Below are 15,498 nucleotides of genomic sequence, written 5' to 3'. Positions count from 1 at the left end.
GTAAGTCGACATGGCACTCCCCTCAGGGTGCCATGCCAGCCTCTCACTGCCTATGCAGTATAGGTAAGACACCCCTCTAGCAGGCCTTACAGCCCTAAGGCAGGGTGCACTATACCATAGGTGAGGGTACCAGTGCATGAGCATGGTACCCCTACAGTGTCTAAACAAAACCTTAGATATTGTAAGTGCAGGGTAGCCATAAGAGTATATGGTCTGGGAGTCTGTCAAACACGAACTCCACAGCACCATAATGGCTACACTGAAAACTGGGAAGTTTGGTATCAAACTTCTCAGCACAATAAATGCACACTGATGCCAGTGTACATTTTATTGTAAAATACACCACAGAGGGCACCTTAGAGGTGCCCCCTGAAACTTAACCGACTATCTGTGTAGGCTGACTAGTTCTAGCAGCCTGCCACAAACCGAGACATGTTGCTGGCCCCATGGGGAGAGTGCCTTTGTCACTCTGAGGCCAGTAACAAAGCCTGCACTGGGTGGAGATGCTAACACCTCTCCCAGGCAGGAATTGTCACACCTGGCGGTGAGCCTCAAAGGCTCACCTCCTTTGTGCCAACCCAGCAGGACACTCCAGCTAGTGGAGTTGCCCGCCCCCTCCGGCCAGGCCCCACTTTTTGGCGGCAAGGCCGGAGAAAATAATGAGAATAACAAGGAGGAGTCACTGGCCAGTCAGGACAGCCCCTAAGGTGTCCTGAGCTGAGGTGACTCTAACTTTTAGAAATCCTCCATCTTGCAGATGGAGGATTCCCCCAATAGGGTTAGGATTGTGACCCCCTCCCCTTGGGAGGAGGCACAAGGAGGGTGTACCCACCCTCAGGGCTAGTAGCCATTGGCTACTAACCCCCCAGACCTAAACACGCCCTTAAATTTAGTATTTAAGGGCTACCCTGAACCCTAGAAAATTAGATTCCTGCAACTACAAGAAGAAGGACTGCCTAGCTGAAAACCCCTGCAGAGGAAGACCAGAAGACGACTACTGCCTTGGCTCCAGAAACTCACCGGCCTGTCTCCTGCCTTCCAAAGATCCTGCTCCAGCGACGCCTTCCAAAGGGACCAGCGACCTCGACATCCTCTGAGGACTGCCCCTGCTTCGAAAAGACAAGAAACTCCCGAGGACAGCGGACCTGCTCCAAGAAAGGCTGCAACTTTGTTTCCAGCAGCTTTAAAGAACCCTGCAAGCTCCCCGCAAAAGGCGTGAGACTTGCAACACTGCACCCGGCGACCCCGACTCGGCTGGTGGCGATCCAACACCTCAGGAGGGACCCCAGGACTACTCTAAGACTGTGAGTACAAAAACCTGTCCCCCCTGAGCCCCCACAGCGCCGCCTGCAGAGGGAATCCCGAGGCTTCCCCTGACCGCGACTCTTTTAAATCCAAAGTCCCGACACCTGGGAGAGACCCTGCACCCGCAGCCCCCAGGACCTGAAGGACCGGACTTTCACTGGAGGAGTGACCCCCAGGAGTCCCTCTCCCTTGCCCAAGTGGAGGTTTCCCCGAGGAACCCCCCCCTTGCCTGCCTGCAGCGCTGAAGAGATCCCTAGATCTCCCATTGACTTCCATTACAAACCCGACGCTTGTTTCTACACTGCACCCGGCCGCCCCCGCGCTGCTGAGGGTGAAATTTCTGTGTGGGCTTGTGTCCCCCCCGGTGCCCTACAAAACCCCCCTGGTCTGCCCTCCGAAGACGCGGGTACTTACCTGCAAGCAGACCGGAACCGGGGCACCCCCTTCTCTCCATTCTAGCCTATGTGTTTTGGGCACCACTTTGAACTCTGCACCTGACCGGCCCTGAGCTGCTGGTGTGGTGACTTTGGGGTTGCTCTGAACCCCCAACGGTGGGCTACCTTGGACCAAGAACTGAACCCTGTAAGTGTCTTACTTACCTGGTAAAACTAACAAATACTTACCTCCCCTAGGAACTGTGAAAATTGCACTAAGTGTCCACTTTTAAAACAGCTATTTGTGAATAACTTGAAAAGTATACATGCAATTTTGATGATTTGAAGTTCCTAAAGTACTTACCTGCAATACCTTTCGAAGGAGATATTACATGTAGAATTTGAACCTGTGGTTCTTAAAATAAACTAAGAAAAGATATTTTTCTATATAAAAACCTATTGGCTGGATTTGTCTCTGAGTGTGTGTACCTCATTTATTGTCTATGTGTATGTACAACAAATGCTTAACACTACTCCTTGGATAAGCCTACTGCTCGACCACACTACCACAAAATAGAGCATTAGTATTATCTATTTTTACCACTATTTTACCTCTAAGGGGAACCCTTGGACTCTGTGCATGCTATTCCTTACTTTGAAATAGCACATACAGAGCCAACTTCCTACATTGGTGGATCAGCGGTGGGGTACAAGACTTTGCATTTGCTGGACTACTCAGCCAATACCTGATCACACGACAAATTCCAAAATTGTCATTAGAAATTGATTTTTGCAATTTGAAAAGTTTTCTAAATTCTTAAAAGACCTGCTAGGGCCTTGTGTTAGATCCTGTTTAGCATTTCTTTTAGAGTTTAAAAGTTTGTTAAAAGTTTGAATTAGATTCTAGAATCAGTTTTAGTCTCTTAAAAAGTATTCCAACTTTTAGAAGCATAATGTCTAGCACAGATGTGAATGTGGTGGAACTCGACACCACACCTTACCTCCATCTACAGATGAGAGAGCTAAGGTCACTCTGTAAACTAAAGAAAATAACAATGGGCCCCAAACCTACCAAAATACAGCTCCAGGAGCTTTTGGCAGAGTTTGAAAAGGCCAACCCCTCTGAGGGTGGCAACTCAGAGGAAGAGGATAGTGACTTGGAGGACAATTCCCCCCTACCAGTCCTATCTAGGGAGAACAGGGTCCCTCAAACCCTGACTCCTAAAATAATAGTCAGAGATGCTGGTTCCCTCACAGGAGAGACCAACACCTCTGAAATCACTGAGGATAGCCCCAGTGAAGAGGACATCCAGTTAGCCAGGATGGCCAAAAGATTGGCTTTGGAAAGACAGATCCTAGCCATAGAGAGGGAAAGACAAGAGATGGGCCTAGGACCCATCAATGGTGGCAGCAACATAAATAGGGTCAGAGATTCTCCTGACATGTTGAAAATCCCTAAAGGGATTGTAACTAAATATGAAGATGGTGATGACATCACCAAATGGTTCACAGCTTTTGAGAGGGCTTGTGTAACCAGAAAAGTGAACAGATCTCACTGGGGTGCTCTCCTTTGGGAAATGTTCACAGGAAAGTGTAGGGATAGACTCCTCACACTCTCTGGACAAGATGCAGAATCTTATGACCTCATGAAGGGTACCCTGATTGAGGGCTTTGGATTCTCCACTGAGGAGTACAGGATTAGGTTCAGGGGGGCTCAAAAATCCTCGAGCCAGACCTGGGTTGACTTTGTTGACTACTCAGTGAAAACACTAGATGGTTGGATTCAAGGCAGTGGTGTAAGTAATTATGATGGGCTGTACAATTTATTTGTGAAAGAACACCTGTTAAGTAATTGTTTCAATGATAAACTGCATCAGCATCTGGTAGACCTAGGACCAATTTCTCCCCAAGAATTGGGAAAGAAGGCGGACCATTGGGTCAAGACAAGGGTGTCCAAGACTTCAACAGGGGGTGACCAAAAGAAAGGGGTCACAAAGACTCCCCAGGGGAAGGGTGATGAGACAACCAAAACTAAAAATAGTAAAGAGTCTTCTACAGGCCCCCAAAGACCTGCACAGGAGGGTGGGCCCAGAGCCTCTTCACAAAACAATGGGTACAAGGGTAAAAACTTTGATCCCAAAAAGGCCTGGTGTCATAGCTGTAAACAGCATGGACACCAAACTGGAGACAAGGCCTGTCCCAAGAAAGGTTCCACTCCAAACTCCCATCCAGGTAACACTGGTATGGCTAGTCTCCAAGTGGGATCAACAGTGTGCCCAGAGCAAATCAGGGTCCACACTGAAGCTACTCTAGTTTCTGAGGGTGGGGTGGATTTAGCCACACTAGCTGTCTGGCCGCCTAACATGCAAAAATACAGACAGCAACTCTTAATTAATGGGACTAGAATAGAGGGCCTGAGGGATACAGGTGCCAGTGTCACCATGGTGACAGAGAAACTGGTTTCCCCTGGCCAATACCTGACTGGAAAAACTTACACAGTCACCAACGCTGACAATCAGAGAAAAGTACATCCCATGGCAATGGTTACTTTAGAATGGGGAGGGGTCAATGGCCTGAAACAGGTGGTGGTCTCCTCAAATATCCCAGTGGACTGTCTGCTTGGAAATGACCTGGAGTCCTCAGCATGGGCTGAGGTAGAACTAAAAACCCATGCAGCAATGCTGGGTATCCCTGAACTGGTGTGTGTGAAAACAAGAGCACAATGCAAGGCACAGGGTGAAAAAGTAGAGCTGGAGTCTGGAAAAATGGCCCAGCCTACCAAGAGAACCGGAAAGTCAGTTGGGAAACCAACTGCAACACAGCAAAAGAAAGGGAACCTCTCTTCTCAGGAAGAAGTTCTGCCCTCTGAGGGAACTGAGCCTTTGGAGCTTGAACCTTACCAGGTTGAGCTCTTAGGCCCAGGGGGACCCTCCAGGGAGGAGCTGTGTAAGGGACAAGAAACCTGTCCCTCTCTTGAAGGCCTTAGGCAGCAAGCTGCTGAAGAGTCCAAAGGCAAGAAAAATGGAACGCATAGGGTCTATTGGGAGGATGGACTCCTGTACACTGAGGCCAGAGACCCCAAACCTGGTGCCACTAGGAGAGTGGTAGTGCCTCAGCTGTTCAGAGAGTTCATCCTAACATTGGCCCATGACATTCCCCTTGCTGGACATTTGGGACAAACCAAGACGTGGGAGAGGTTAGTCAACCACTTCTACTGGCCCAATATGTCCAACATGGTTAAGGAGTTTTGCCTCTCCTGCCCCACCTGTCAAGCCAGTGGTAAGACAGGTGGGCATCCAAAGGCCCCCCTCATTCCACTTCCAGTGGTGGGGGTGCCCTTTGAAAGAGTGGGTGTGGACATAGTTGGTCCACTGGAACCTCCCACAGCCTCAGGAAATATGTATATCCTGGTAGTAGTGGATCATGCTACCAGGTATCCTGAAGCTATTCCCCTTAGGTCGACTACTGCCCCGGCAGTAGCCAAGGCCCTCATTGGTATCTTTACCAGAGTGGGTTTCCCTAAGGAGGTGGTATCTGACAGAGGTACCAACTTCATGTCAGCATACCTAAAGCACATGTGGAATGAGTGTGGAGTGACTTATAAATTCACTACACCTTACCATCCACAAACTAATGGCTTAGTTGAGAGATTCAACAAGACATTAAAGGGCATGATCATGGGGCTCCCAGAAAAACTCAAAAGGAGATGGGATGTCCTCCTGCCATGTCTGCTTTTCGCTTACAGGGAGGTACCACAGAAGGGAGTAGGGTTCTCACCCTTTGAACTTCTGTTTGGTCATCCTGTAAGGGGACCACTTGCCCTTGTTAAAGAAGGCTGGGAGAGACCTCTCCATGAGCCTAAACAGGACATAGTGGACTATGTACTTGGCCTTCGCTCTAGAATGGCAGAGTACATGGAAAAGGCAACCAAAAACCTTGAGGCCAGCCAACAGCCCCAGAAGTTTTGGTATGACCAAAAGGCTGCACTGGTTGAGTTCCAACCAGGGCAGAAGGTCTGGGTTCTAGAGCCTGTGGCTCCCAGGGCACTCCAGGACAAATGGAGTGGCCCTTACCCAGTACTAGAGAGGAAGAGTCAGGTCACCTACTTGGTGGACCTGGGCACAAGCAGGAGCCCCAAAAGGGTGATCCATGTAAACCGCCTTAAGCTCTTCCACGACAGGGCTGATGTCAATCTGTTGATGGTAACAGATGAGGATCAGGAGGCAGAGAGTGAACCTCTCCCTGATCTTCTGTCATCAGACCCAAAAGATGGTACAGTAGATGGAGTGATCTACTCAGACACCCTCTCTGGCCAACAGCAAGCTGATTGTAGGAGAGTCCTACAACAGTTTCCTGAACTCTTCTCCTTAACCCCTGGTCAGACACACCTGTGTACCCATGATGTGGACACAGGAGACAGCATGCCTGTCAAGAACAAAATCTTTAGACAATCTGACCATGTTAAAGAAAGCATCAAGGTGGAAGTCCACAAGATGCTGGAATTGGGAGTCATTGAGCGCTCTGACAGCCCCTGGGCTAGCCCAGTGGTCTTAGTCCCCAAACCTCACACCAAAGATGGAAAGAAAGAGATGAGGTTTTGTGTGGACTACAGAGGGCTCAATTCTGTCACCAAGACAGATGCCCATCCAATTCCAAGAGCTGATGAGCTCATTGATAAATTAGGTGCTGCCAAATTTCTAAGTACCTTTGACTTGACAGCAGGGTACTGGCAAATAAAAATGGCACCGGGAGCAAAAGAAAAGACAGCATTCTCCACACCTGATGGGCATTATCAGTTTACTGTTATGCCCTTTGGTTTAAAGAATGCCCCTGCCACCTTCCAAAGGTTGGTGAATCAAGTCCTTGCTGGCTTGGAGTCCTTTAGCACAGCTTATCTTGATGATATTGCTGTCTTTAGCTCCACCTGGCAGGATCACCTGGTCCACCTGAGGAAGGTTTTGAAGGCTCTGCAATCTGCAGGCCTCTCTATCAAGGCATCCAAATGCCAGATAGGGCAGGGAACTGTGGTTTACTTGGGACACCTTGTAGGTGGAGGCCAAGTTCAGCCACTCCAACCCAAGATCCAGACTATTCTGGACTGGGTAGCTCCAAAAACCCAGACTCAAGTCAGGGCATTCCTTGGCTTGACTGGGTATTACAGGAGGTTTGTGAAGGGATATGGATCCATTGTGACAGCCCTCACTGAACTCACCTCCAAGAAAATGCCCAAGAAAGTAAACTGGACTGTGGACTGCCAACAGGCCTTTGACACCCTGAAACAGGCAATGTGCTCAGCACCAGTTCTCAAAGCTCCAGATTATTCTAAGCAGTTCATTGTGCAGACTGATGCCTCTGAACATGGGATAGGGGCAGTTTTGTCCCAAACAAATGATGATGGCCTTGACCAGCCTGTTGCTTTCATTAGCAGGAGGTTACTCCCCAGGGAGCAGCGTTGGAGTGCCATTGAGAGGGAGGCCTTTGCTGTGGTTTGGTCCCTGAAGAAGCTGAGACCATACCTCTTTGGGACTCACTTCCTAGTTCAAACCGACCACAGACCTCTCAAATGGCTGATGCAAATGAAAGGTGAAAATCCTAAACTGTTGAGGTGGTCCATCTCCCTACAGGGAATGGACTTTATAGTGGAACACAGACCTGGGACTGCCCATGCCAATGCAGATGGCCTTTCCAGGTTCTTCCACTTAGAAAATGAAGACTCTCTTGGGAAAGGTTAGTCTCATCCTCTTTCGTTTGGGGGGGGGTTGTGTAAGGAAATGCCTCCTTGGCATGGTTGCCCCCTGACTTTTTGCCTTTGCTGATGCTATGTTTACAATTGAAAGTGTGCTGAGGCCTGCTAACCAGGCCCCAGCACCAGTGTTCTTTCCCTAACCTGTACTTTTGTGTCCACAATTGGCAGACCCTGGCATCCAGATAAATCCCTTGTAACTGGTACTTCTAGTACCAAGGGCCCTGATGCCAAGGAAGGTCTCTAAGGGATGCAGCATGTCTTATGCCACCCTGGAGACCTCTCACTCAGCACAGACACACCGCTTGCCAGCTTGTGTGTGCTAGTGAGGACAAAACGAGTAAGTCGACATGGCACTCCCCTCAGGGTGCCATGCCAGCCTCTCACTGCCTATGCAGTATAGGTAAGACACCCCTCTAGCAGGCCTTACAGCCCTAAGGCAGGGTGCACTATACCATAGGTGAGGGTACCAGTGCATGAGCATGGTACCCCTACAGTGTCTAAACAAAACCTTAGATATTGTAAGTGCAGGGTAGCCATAAGAGTATATGGTCTGGGAGTCTGTCAAACACGAACTCCACAGCACCATAATGGCTACACTGAAAACTGGGAAGTTTGGTATCAAACTTCTCAGCACAATAAATGCACACTGATGCCAGTGTACATTTTATTGTAAAATACACCACAGAGGGCACCTTAGAGGTGCCCCCTGAAACTTAACCGACTATCTGTGTAGGCTGACTAGTTCTAGCAGCCTGCCACAAACCGAGACATGTTGCTGGCCCCATGGGGAGAGTGCCTTTGTCACTCTGAGGCCAGTAACAAAGCCTGCACTGGGTGGAGATGCTAACACCTCTCCCAGGCAGGAATTGTCACACCTGGCGGTGAGCCTCAAAGGCTCACCTCCTTTGTGCCAACCCAGCAGGACACTCCAGCTAGTGGAGTTGCCCGCCCCCTCCGGCCAGGCCCCACTTTTTGGCGGCAAGGCCGGAGAAAATAATGAGAATAACAAGGAGGAGTCACTGGCCAGTCAGGACAGCCCCTAAGGTGTCCTGAGCTGAGGTGACTCTAACTTTTAGAAATCCTCCATCTTGCAGATGGAGGATTCCCCCAATAGGGTTAGGATTGTGACCCCCTCCCCTTGGGAGGAGGCACAAGGAGGGTGTACCCACCCTCAGGGCTAGTAGCCATTGGCTACTAACCCCCCAGACCTAAACACGCCCTTAAATTTAGTATTTAAGGGCTACCCTGAACCCTAGAAAATTAGATTCCTGCAACTACAAGAAGAAGGACTGCCTAGCTGAAAACCCCTGCAGAGGAAGACCAGAAGACGACTACTGCCTTGGCTCCAGAAACTCACCGGCCTGTCTCCTGCCTTCCAAAGATCCTGCTCCAGCGACGCCTTCCAAAGGGACCAGCGACCTCGACATCCTCTGAGGACTGCCCCTGCTTCGAAAAGACAAGAAACTCCCGAGGACAGCGGACCTGCTCCAAGAAAGGCTGCAACTTTGTTTCCAGCAGCTTTAAAGAACCCTGCAAGCTCCCCGCAAAAGGCGTGAGACTTGCAACACTGCACCCGGCGACCCCGACTCGGCTGGTGGCGATCCAACACCTCAGGAGGGACCCCAGGACTACTCTAAGACTGTGAGTACAAAAACCTGTCCCCCCTGAGCCCCCACAGCGCCGCCTGCAGAGGGAATCCCGAGGCTTCCCCTGACCGCGACTCTTTTAAATCCAAAGTCCCGACACCTGGGAGAGACCCTGCACCCGCAGCCCCCAGGACCTGAAGGACCGGACTTTCACTGGAGGAGTGACCCCCAGGAGTCCCTCTCCCTTGCCCAAGTGGAGGTTTCCCCGAGGAACCCCCCCCTTGCCTGCCTGCAGCGCTGAAGAGATCCCTAGATCTCCCATTGACTTCCATTACAAACCCGACGCTTGTTTCTACACTGCACCCGGCCGCCCCCGCGCTGCTGAGGGTGAAATTTCTGTGTGGGCTTGTGTCCCCCCCGGTGCCCTACAAAACCCCCCTGGTCTGCCCTCCGAAGACGCGGGTACTTACCTGCAAGCAGACCGGAACCGGGGCACCCCCTTCTCTCCATTCTAGCCTATGTGTTTTGGGCACCACTTTGAACTCTGCACCTGACCGGCCCTGAGCTGCTGGTGTGGTGACTTTGGGGTTGCTCTGAACCCCCAACGGTGGGCTACCTTGGACCAAGAACTGAACCCTGTAAGTGTCTTACTTACCTGGTAAAACTAACAAATACTTACCTCCCCTAGGAACTGTGAAAATTGCACTAAGTGTCCACTTTTAAAACAGCTATTTGTGAATAACTTGAAAAGTATACATGCAATTTTGATGATTTGAAGTTCCTAAAGTACTTACCTGCAATACCTTTCGAAGGAGATATTACATGTAGAATTTGAACCTGTGGTTCTTAAAATAAACTAAGAAAAGATATTTTTCTATATAAAAACCTATTGGCTGGATTTGTCTCTGAGTGTGTGTACCTCATTTATTGTCTATGTGTATGTACAACAAATGCTTAACACTACTCCTTGGATAAGCCTACTGCTCGACCACACTACCACAAAATAGAGCATTAGTATTATCTATTTTTACCACTATTTTACCTCTAAGGGGAACCCTTGGACTCTGTGCATGCTATTCCTTACTTTGAAATAGCACATACAGAGCCAACTTCCTACAACGATGTATTACCTAAACAAACAGGGAGGCACACACTCAACACAGTTGTGTCTCCTGGCACAGAAAATATGGCATTGGGCGATTCACAACCACATTCGCCTAATAGCACAATTTATTCCAGGAATTCAGAACCAGCTAGCGGACAATCTTTCTCGGGATCACCAACAGATCCACGAATGGGAGATTCACCCCCAAATACTGAATACTTACTTCCAGAGTTGGGGAACACCACAAATAGATCTATTTGCAACAAAGGAAAACGCAAAATGCCAAAACTTCGCATCCAGGTACCCACAAAATCAGTCTCAGGGCAATGCGTTATGGATCAGTTGGTCAGGGATATTTGCTTACGCTTTTCCCCCTCTCCCACTCCTTCCATATCTAGTAAACAAGTTGAGTCAAAACAAACTCAAACTCATACTAATAGCACCAACATGGGCAAGGCAACCTTGGTACACAACACTACTAGACCTCTCAGTAGTGCCTCATGTCAAACTACCAAACATACCAGATCTGTTAACGCAACACAAACAACAGATCAGACACCCAAATCCAGCATCGCTGAATCTAGCAATCTGGCTTCTGAAGTCCTAGAGTTCGGACATTTAGACCTTACAGAGGAATGTATGGAGGTCATAAAACAAGCTAGGAAACCTACCCCTAGACATTGCTATGCAAATAAGTGGAAAAGATTTGTTTATTACTGCCACAATAATCAAATTCTACCCTTACACGCATCTGCCAAAGACATCGTAGGATACTTACTACATTTGCAAAAATCAAAGCTAGCTTTTTCTTCCATTAAAATACATCTTACAGCAATTTCAGCTTACCTGCAAATTACGCACTCAACTTCTCTATTTAGAATACCAGTCATAAAAGCATTTATGGAAGGTCTAAAGAGAATTATACCACCAAGAACACCACCAGTTCCTTCATGGAACCTCAACATTGTCTTAACACGACTCATGGGTCCACCTTTTGAGCCCATGCACTCTTGTGAAATGCAATACTTAACATGGAAAGTTGCATTTTTAATTGCCATCACATCTTTAAGAAGAGTAAGTGAAATTCAAGCATTTACCATACAAGAACCATTTATTCAGATACACAAGCAGAAAGTAGTTCTACGAACAAATCCTAAATTTTTACCAAATGTCATATCACCGTTCCACTTAAATCAAACAGTAGAATTACCAGTGTTCTTCCCACAGCCAGACAATGTAGCTGAAAGAGCACTACATACATTAGACATCAAAAGAGCGTTAATGTACTACATTGACAGAACAAAACTAATTCGCAAAACAAAACAATTATTTATTGCTTTCCAAAAACCTCATACAGGAAATCCAATTTCTAAGCAAGGCATTGCTAGATGGATAGTTAAGTTCATTCAAACCTGTTATCTTAAAGCAAAAAGAGAACTGCCTATTACACCAAAGGCACACTCAACTAGAAAGAAAGGTGCTACCATGGCCTTTCTAGGAAATATTCCAATGACAGAAATATGTAAGGCAGCTACATGGTCTACGCCTCATACATTTACCAAACACTACTGTGTAGACGTGCTAACAACACAACAAGCCACAGTAGGCCAAGCAGTACTACGAACATTGTTTCAGACAACTTCAACTCCTACAGGCTGAACCACCGCTTTTGGGGAGATAACTGCTTACTAGTCTATGCACAGCATGTGTATCTGCAGCTACACATGCCACCGAACGGAAAATGTCATTTACCCAGTGTACATCTGTTCGTGGCATTAGTCGCTGCAGATTCACATGCGCCCACCCGCCTCCGCGGGAGCCTGTAGCCGTTTAGAAGTTGATCTTGAACATCTGTATATTTGTAAATATATATATATTACTTTAAACTACATTAGGTACATACGTAATCACTCCATTGCATGGGCACTATTACTAGCATATACAACTCCTATCTCACCCTCTGCGGGGGGAAAACAATCTAAGATGGAGTCGACGCCCATGCGCAATGGAGCCGAAATGGGAGGAGTCCCTCGATCTCGTGACTCGAAAAGACTTCTTCGAAGAAAAACAACTTGTAACACTCCGAGCCCAACACCAGATGGCGGGATGTGCACAGCATGTGAATCTGCAGCGACTAATGCCACGAACAGATGTACACTGGGTAAGTGACATTTTCCATATATATTTAGCTCTGTTGAGAAAGAGCCATGAGAGATTGGCTTCACTGTACAATATTTCTTGTCTGAAAATCTACTTAATGTATTTTCTAAGCCTCCACTTGACATTTCTAGTACTTCTCATAATATCTGCTGATTATTTTCAAGTAAACCTTAATTTGTACAGTTTTATTCCTCTCAGCGGGAACATTTCTAGTCAGGGTCTCTATTTTTGAGAGTTGCCATTTGCAGAGCACTAAAAAAAATAGGTATAGGTTATTCATTTATTCAGCGCTTCCTTGATGTTCTGACATCTGTTGTTTGGGTGAGTCCCCACTTTGCCAAAGTATGACCAGCAACTTTTAAGAAGCAGTTGGCATAAGGAAGTTTGGAGCACACCAAAACATATATTTCCATGAAAGCTTGGGCTTCACCCATTGAAAAGGCCAGTGGTGAACCTCCTTTTTTTAATTTTACACCAGACACTTTACTCTTAACGTAGATGTTGACATTCCCTGTAACATGAAAGACTAAACCGGCAAATGACTTCTCATTGCCAAAGGAACCCCTTTGTCAAAGGCGGTGTCACTATTGAGAGTCTGTTCAATAGCTAAAAATGAAACAACATTGAATATTAAATCTGCTTAACTTACAAAGGTAGAATCACAGGCTAAGGCAGCAGGGCTCCTACAGTCAAAGCATTGATCGAACTTGAAGTGGCTATCAGCAAGGAAACATCAGCAGTGCTTTCATTTTGGGGGTAGGATGAATTTACCCTTCTAGCACATGATGGAAATCTTAAGATGCTGTAGCTTCCACTGTCCATCAAAGCATCTACCCTCTGTTACAGGAGTAAACTTTTTATTCAGATATTGTGACTTCAGTGGAGAGTGAAATGTGCTCACGTTACTCAAAAGTACTACCCAATCCCAGCTATTACTTATGGTTTGGGCGACTTCACATCTGTTCCATTTGGTATTAATCCTTGTTTTTAAAGCCACAATATGCCCATTAGACCCTCCCTGCTATTGCTGATCCAAGTTGTTCAAATTATATTGTTTTCTGTCTAACTCCATTCTCTGGTAAATAAAAGGAGGGTTGCTTTGAAGTTAATCGATTAATTCTGTATCACCTATCATCCTTCACACTTTGACATAAGTAACGTCTTTCAGTCAATTTAAATCCCTCCAAATGAAAAGCAATTTGTTGGTCTAGTTGCTTCTGTAGCTTCCTTCTGGGACATGTGGCGGAAGCATTTGAAACAGTTCTAACATAAGGTTAACATTAAAAGCTGATATGCTTGTTGCCCTGAAGACCTACGCATTCCTCTGTCTGGTATGGTTTACAATAGTAGAGTTCAACAAGGCTAGCAACATTGTCTCCCTCTTGCAGGAAGCTGGCTTTTTATAAAGTGGTTAAAAAAAGGGTACACTGTGCAAAGAGTCGAGGCAAACCCCAAAGGAATTAAAGAGGCACAAAGCACACCCCAAATGCTTTCTCTTGTGGTTGAGTGGGCGTGCAGTTAGGCATATCAGAGGGTAGTGCTATGCTAGTATTGCACACACAGGCATTGAGAAACACACTCAATAAAGAAATCCGACACCAATTTATAAAAGTAATAAGGACTTTTATCCAAGATCATCTGAATCCGATATGTACTTTTCTAATTATGAATTTTTACAATTTTCAGAAGTTGCCAGTGCAATTTTTGGAGCAGTAATGTTATCCATTGTGGGGAAGCATACTGCATACAGGTACTTAACAGCGACTTAGAAGAACATTATTATGGAGTTAAAGTACGTATGGGTCAAAGTCCAAAGCAGCACCAACAGATCACCTAGGGAGGCACTCGGGCATCCGGGTGCAGATGTGCTTTTCAGCCTTGGGTGCCCTAATGTTATCCTATGGGAAAGAACCAGACACTGCATACATGCTGCTTAGCAATGACATACAGGGCTGTTCTTCTGGACTTGAGGTGAGTATGGTGCAAAGTCCAAGACCACACCAACAGTTCACCTCGAGGTGCTCTGGTGCATCTAGATGCAGAGGTGTGTTATGGTGTTGGGTGTCCCATTCAATTCAATGGAGATAGGTCCAGCCAGGAAGAGGCTGCAAGCAGGGACTTGGGGCCTAGTCAGGTGGAACCCACGGGGGAGCTCGACCCTTGAGCTTCTCAGGCACGTAGGGACACCATTTGCCCACTTCTTATGCTGTGGAACTCTGGTGCAGTGATTTCTTTTGCCGTTGGGTTCCGGTGTAGGGGATACTTGCAGTTTGAGGGGGTCTGCAGGTGGCATCAGGAAGTCCACTGTTGGCAAACCCAAGGTGGGCTTTGGCTCTGAAGGGCCTAGGGACCACGCTGACACAGTTGGCCCACTTCAACTCAGGTTAGGTGGCACGGGTGCAGCGATGCTGTCCTTGTGAGTCCTCTTTGGTGCAGGGAAGGAGTGCCACCATTCCACTGGGGATCCTGGCTACTTCTCGAAGTGCTGGCAGTCCTCTCAGGCTTTTGGGGCAGATCAGCTGCAGTATGAGTCATCTTTGGCGCAATTCTTGAGGACAGCAAGCAGGCTGGGGGTGTTGGGGCCACGTCAGTTGCTGCTCCTCAGTTCTTGCTTTTCGCAACTCTTCAGGTCTTTCTTCTTCTGTAGTCCTGTGAATCAAAAGTCTTAAATACTCAATGTAGAGATGTTAAGGGGGTAAGAGGTAGTAGCCAATGGGCTATTTACCTCTGGGGTCACTACGCCCCCTAGAAGACAACTTCCTGGTGAGTGGGCATCACCCTGTCCCAGAATTCCTAATTCCACCACACACAAGGTGGTGAAATTCCTAACTTCGTGTTCATGTTAGGCTGGTCACCCTAGAGGTGTGTCCAGCCTGCAAGTGCAACACTCCTGCATAGCTAATTTTTTCACCTGTCCAGGTGCCAAATCACCTCAGAAGGAAGCACGGTTCGCATACCAAAGGCGGCAGCCTTTTTGAAGCTCCCTGCCTTGGAATATTTACAGGTCATGCTGTTGGGAGGGGTGTACAACATCCCTTGCAGAGCATACTTTGTTCCTGACCGCCCAGGAGTGTGTGCTCTCACCTGGGGAGTCAGAAACTCATCTGTGGTGGCAGGCTGATTAGAACCAGTCAGTCAGCTCACTAGTAGTTGGTAGGTTTTCAGGTGGCACCTCGAAGTGTGTGTCATGTTGTGCTTTCACTTTCTAGAGCACCTTGTCAT

The 15,498-nt window shown here is 47.5% G+C and overlaps 1 protein-coding gene across 4 annotated transcripts in view; it reads left to right on the top strand.

The window, feature by feature from the left end:
• The window catches only part of PUM2 (pumilio RNA binding family member 2), a 783,590-nt gene that overhangs the window by 298,730 nt on the left and 469,362 nt on the right, over positions 1-15,498 (top strand). The gene's annotated exons all lie outside the window — the stretch shown is intronic.

Source organism: Pleurodeles waltl, chromosome 5 (assembly GCF_031143425.1).
Source record: "Pleurodeles waltl isolate 20211129_DDA chromosome 5, aPleWal1.hap1.20221129, whole genome shotgun sequence".
Taxonomy (NCBI): domain Eukaryota; kingdom Metazoa; phylum Chordata; class Amphibia; order Caudata; family Salamandridae; genus Pleurodeles; species Pleurodeles waltl.
The sequence above is the reverse complement of the archived record's forward strand: the minus strand, read 5'-3'. Positions and strand labels throughout refer to the sequence as shown.